The 6,223-nt window shown below is 33.4% G+C and overlaps 1 pseudogene; it reads left to right on the top strand.

The window, feature by feature from the left end:
- The first annotated feature begins 5,429 nt into the window (after positions 1-5,429).
- Positions 5,430-5,548, top strand: LOC115211253 (annotated as a pseudogene).
- The last annotated feature ends 675 nt before the right edge of the window (positions 5,549-6,223 follow it).

Here is a 6,223-nt window from a genome sequence, read left to right as displayed (position 1 = left end):
CAGAAACAGCTGTTAGCTTATTTCTGTCTTGCTTTGTATCAATAAACAAGCTTTAAATGTAGTCCTGTTGATGTACTGATTAATCTATGTTTTTCTCTATTTTCGAATTATATATATATATATATATATTATATATATATATATATATATATATATATATATATATTACACTTCTACAGTTTAATTCTTTATCAGCATTCATAGTTTGTTCAATTTGAAATACAAAATAGTACAAGTGATTATTCAAGCTGGTAATATTTAAAATTTAGAATCCAAGGAAATCTATACTATTAGAAATTCACCCATTTGAAATAGACACAGGAATGGCTGTGTGGTAAGTAGCTTGCTTACCAACCACATGGTTCTGGGTTAAGTCCCACTGCTTGGCACCTTGGCCAAGTGTCTTCTACTATAGCCTCGAGCCGACCAAAGCCATGTGTGTGGATTTGGTAGATGGAAGCCAGTCGTATATATGTATATGTATATATATGTATGTGTGTGTGCTTGTGTGTCTGTGTTTGTCCCCACCCCCAACATCACTTGACAACCGATGCTGGTGTGTTTACATCCCCATAACTTAGCGTTTCGGCAAAAGAGACCGATAGAATAAGTACTAGGCTTCCAAAGAATTAGTCCTGGAGTCAAATGACTGAAACAAGTAAAAGAGTATATAATTATATATATACATATATATATATGCTGGAGCACCACCTTTAGTTGTTATATATATATTTTGCTTGCTGAGTGGACTGAAAGAATGTGAAGTAAAATTCTTTCATGTCTTTTATCTTTTACTGGTTTCACTCATTGGATTGCAGCCATGGAATCAGTCACACACATCTATCATCATTGTCACCATCGACATTCAACATTCATTTTTCATACTGGCAAGAGTTGGATGGCTTTACAGGTGCTGGCAAAGCCAATGGCTGCGCCAGGTTCTAAAGTCTGATTTGGCTTGGTTTCTATGGCCGGATGCCCTTCCTAATGCCAATCACTTTACAGAGTGTGCTTTATATATGGTACCAGTGTACATTATATATGGTACCAGCACCAACACCAGTGCTTTTTACGTGGCACCTTGGCCTTAGGATCTCAATTCTATTGTGGTGGGCAGGTCTTCTTGAGTATAGCAATGCTCCACAATGCTGTACTGAAGAAGATTTGCCCACCACTCATAATATTTTCAAGTCTGGCACTTATTCTATCAGTCACTTTCTTCCAAACTGCTAAGTTACATGGATGTAAACAAACGAACACCAGTGGTCAAATGATGATGGTGGTGGGAACAAACATATACACAAAGATACATGCATGCACATCTACACCTACACATATGTATGATAAACTTCAATACTGTTTTTGTTGAACAAATTCTCTCACAAGGCGTTGATTGCCCTGGGATTTTAGCAGAAGACACTTGCATGAGGTGTCATGCAGTGAAGCTGAATCAAAGCCCATGCAGTTGCAAAGTGTGTCAATATATAAATGCCAAATCGGAAGGGCCATTAGAGAAGCGGATAGAATGCCATGTAATATTTATTTCAATTCTCTGCGAAGTGATTTAAATCATGTCTAGATCAGCATTTTATTTCAACTTTCCAATATATTTGTAAAAAGTTAGAGTATTGCATAGGCATCTTGTAATAGCTGTTTCAGTTCTGTGAACTTAGCATGCAATGCTTACCTCCGGGTCAGTTAGAAATGGTGAGTGGCTTGAGAAGTCTTAGCAAGTATGTTAATATTTCAGCTACTATCGTTTGATAACAGCCCAATAGTTCAAAGGATGGACGCAACTGATAGACAAACATATACTAGAAGCATACTGGTGGACAGATAGACAGAAAGACACAAGCATGCATACACACACACACACACACACACACCACCACCACCACCACCACCACCACCACACCACATACACACATATGTCTGTCATTTTCATTATCATCATAGAAGGTTAAGATTCTATGATTATGAAAATGAAAGCCTACCAGTTTAACAAAATGATTATTTAATACCCAGTACCTAAAAATATGATATGATTTATCAAATTAGCAATTATATATATATTGTGCTGCCGGCCAGCTGGTACAGATCCGATATAAATAAATATTATTTTAGATTCCTAAAACAGCATCTAAGTAATAACTTGGACTGCTGAAAACAAGATGATGCAGGTCTATAAATTTTCAGAATATTTACAAAATATATAAAACATAAGGCAATTTTTTTCTCTTATCATATGACAGATGGGTTTATATTGAAACAAACCAGACATTAATAAAGTATAAGCTCTGAAAACAATAAAAACATACTAAAGTACTAAATAATGTTTTAGCATGAATTTCCAATGAAATCTAATTATAAAAGAAACAACGTTTTTGCCTTTTGATATAATTATTGTGATTTTATGAATTTCCAAGCAATAATAACTTTTTTATTATATTTTTAAAGTAATAATAATATTTTCATTGCATACTAAACAAGTTGATTGCTTAAATAGTTGAATTTCAATGAATTCATGTAAATTATAAAGTAAATGAGATTGTGAAACATTCATGCTTTTCTGAAAAGATACTAGTGATTTTAATGTAGAGAAACAGTTTCAGTTAGAAGCAAAAAAATGGGTCTCAGGCATAGCACTTTAGATTTTTCTCTCTAAATAATATGGCACTTTCCACAGTGAGTGGTAACATACTGAATGCAGTGAAGCAAAGAAATTTCAATTAATTAATATTGCATTTAGTGGGGACTAAAAAAAAAATCATATCAAAATCATTATGAAATTTTAATTAATCAAAATTAAACTTAGTTTAGAGTAAAATACATCACTGTTTTAATAACTCATTCATGTCAACAAAGACAGTGCAGGCATTACTGGGATTTCAATTTCGTAAAAATAGGAGAGAACAAGGGATCTTTTGTAGTTTGGTGACATCTTAAAATGTACATTTGTCTACCCTACCATTTTGTTGTCTGTTTTGTCTATTCTCTGTCTATCTTGTCAATTCACAGCTGTCTACATTGCGAATTCACTTGTCTACTGTCCGAAATCACTATCTACCATAACAAATGTCTGCTCTGCCAATTCTCTGTATACCTTGTCTAATTTTTGTCTACCTTGCCTATTTGCTGTCTTTCCTGCAAAACACTGTTTACTCTGCCAATTCGCTGGCTATTCTGCTAATGCATTAGCTACCCTAACATGTCGCTATTTTGTTTCTATGCTGTCTACACTTTCATTACTTTGTTTACCATACCAATTCTTTGCCTACCCTGCTAATTCACTGTCTACTCTACTAATTCACCATCTACCCTGTCAGTTTGCTATCTGTCTTGCCAACTCACTCTGTACCCATCCACATTGCTGTCTGCCCTGCTAATAAGCAACTTTCCTTACCCAGTTACTGTCTTCCCAGTAATTTCACCATTTACTATACCAATCCACTGTTCTTTCTGACAGTTCGGTGTCAACATTGCCAAATTAGTGGCAGCTATGCCAATTCGTTGCCTATTCATTCAATTCACTGTCTATCTTAGTAATTGACATTCTTCTCTACCAAGTTACTGTTTACTCTTTAGTTTGATGTCTACTTAGTCAATTCACTGTCTATCCTGCTAATTTGCTGTCTTAACTTTGCATTTGTCATCTGTGTTTCCATTTTGCTGTCGACACTGCAAAGTCAACCTTTCAAATTTGCTGTCTACCTTGCCAATTTGTTGTCCACCCTACCAAATGGCAGCATACTTCATTAATTTGCAGTCTATGCTTCTGCTTCACTGTCTATCGTGCTAAATCACTCTCTACCCTGCCTATTTACTATCTACTCTGCCAATTCCCTATCTATTCTTCCAAGTTGCTGTTAACCCTGCCAATTAATTATCTACCATGAAAATTTCTTCTCAGCTCAGCTAATTCACTTTTTCCATTGCCAATTCACTGACTGCCTTTCCAATTTACAGTGCTAATTCACTGTCTACTTTTATGAATCAACTGTCTGCTTTGCCAGTATCATCTCTTCCTCCAAATCTAAGCAAAAAAAAGGCAAATCCTAAATATTTACTGAATGAAATACACACATCTAGATATCTGAGATAAATACATTTGAATAAATTATAAAAAAAAATTGATAAATGACTGATGCATATATATATATATATATATATATATATTATATATATATATATATATATATATATATATATATATATATATATATATATACATACATATATATACATATACCTGCATACAAATATATATGAGTATGTATGTATGTATGTATGTATGTATGTATGTATGTAAGTATGTATGTATGTATGAATGTATGTATGTATGCTCCACGTACAAAAGAAAAGAGAGACATACATTGCCTTCATGAGTGCTGATAACGAAAATGAACCAGCATCGATTGTATGTAGAATGGTAATAACACATAGATAGAAAATAAAACCTGAGGCTAATGATTCTACGTTGAACAGAATTATACAATATTTTAGTAGCTTTATCTAGAAGTCAACAAATACAGACTATCAAAGAAAAAGATACCAGAAAAATTTTAATGGATAATTATTCTGAAGTAAACATTAAAATATATTTCCTGCAGCCTATGTCAGAAATTCCTCATGATACAAATCTTGCCTAAATAAATATATCATCCAAAAGATATTAGAATTCTTGCCATTGGTTTAATTCGGGTAACAAGTCATTGCTGAAAATTAGCTGATTCTTATTAAAATGTGAAAATAAAGGTTTATTTTACTGAAAGCAAAAAAGAGAGGACGTCAGTTGAAAATTGCTGAAATGGACATGACAGACATGAATTAGGATTAAAATTTTCAGTGCATTCAGAGAACACATAATATCAATACTGTTACTGCAAAACAGGGGACATAACCGAAGTACAAAGAGTAATGAACAAAATATGCTCAATCATTGGTACTAATATTGTAATATTATGAAATTTCTAACAATAACTACTATCTTACAACCATTGATTTTTGTGTAGGCTCAGGTCAAATGTAACTGAGAATATCAAAAGTACATAGCTTCAAGTATGCTATAGTATCAAGCATTGCAAAGTTTGAGGAAGAATTTTCTGATATACAAGTAGAAACTCTTTCGTTAATTTATTACAGCTCTTGTTCATTATAACAAGCATTTCTGGACACCATACCCTAACTTTCTGCTATGAAATATAAAGAATTACAGACTATCAAAAATGAAATACTTACACCTTTACTTATCACATACACAATGCATCTATTTATGATAGCACAGCAAAACCAAATTCATCAGTTTAACACTTTCGTTACCATATTTATTTTGAGATGCTCTGTGTTTCTTTCAATTATTTAAAAAATAACAAAGAATTTAGTAAAATAACTTAGTTATCATTAAGCTGGTATTAGGAACATAATTTGTGACATACGGCCATATCACATTGAAAGCACCGGTTCTCGTCCGATCACCGAAGTTAAGCAACATCGATCCTAGTTAGTACTTAGATGGGTGACCGCTTGGGAAACCTAGGTGCGGTAAGCATTCCCTTTAAAACGGCGGTGCCCCAGCATGTCCACAGCTCGTGAGCTGAAACTAGATAAAATAAAAAATAAAAAATAATGTTTGGTAGAAGATTTTAATTCAAAACTTATGAAAACAAGACATTTGTACTACAGAGCCACAGTCAGTTTCAGCCAGGTTCATAACGAAAGGGTTAAATACAGCCTAGATATGTCAAAAGACATCTTATGAAATTTCATTTTCCTCTGCATAAATCTTCAACATTCATTTCCAAAAACTGTATTCAAACATAAGCTAAAGCATGAAACCATATGGGATACCTCAATCTGTTAGAAACAGTAGCCAAATTTTCTAATTGCACACATATCATAAATAAGTAAATGATACATTTGATATTGTAGTTCTATATACTCAAAAGACAAGAGAAAAAAGAAAACTAGTAGATATTTGATCATAAGTTGACTAGATTAGAGTCGAACTGGGGCAAAACAAGAACAGCATCCACCATCTACACAGGAAATTTAAAATTCAGATTCAAAGGCTACCATAGTAAGTGGAAAAGCAAGTAATTAATTTTTCTTTTCTATAAAAATCTACAGCAATCATTGTAAAGAACTGTCTTAGAGGCAAGCAAAGGTAGTGGGGGAAATCAAGCGAGCAAGTGAGCTTTTATATGGCTGCTCAGTTTGTGATAAA

Source organism: Octopus sinensis, linkage group LG4, assembly GCF_006345805.1.
Source record: "Octopus sinensis linkage group LG4, ASM634580v1, whole genome shotgun sequence".
Lineage (NCBI taxonomy): Eukaryota > Metazoa > Mollusca > Cephalopoda > Octopoda > Octopodidae > Octopus > Octopus sinensis.
Note: the sequence above shows the minus strand (reverse complement) of the source record. Positions and strands in the feature narration are given on the sequence as shown.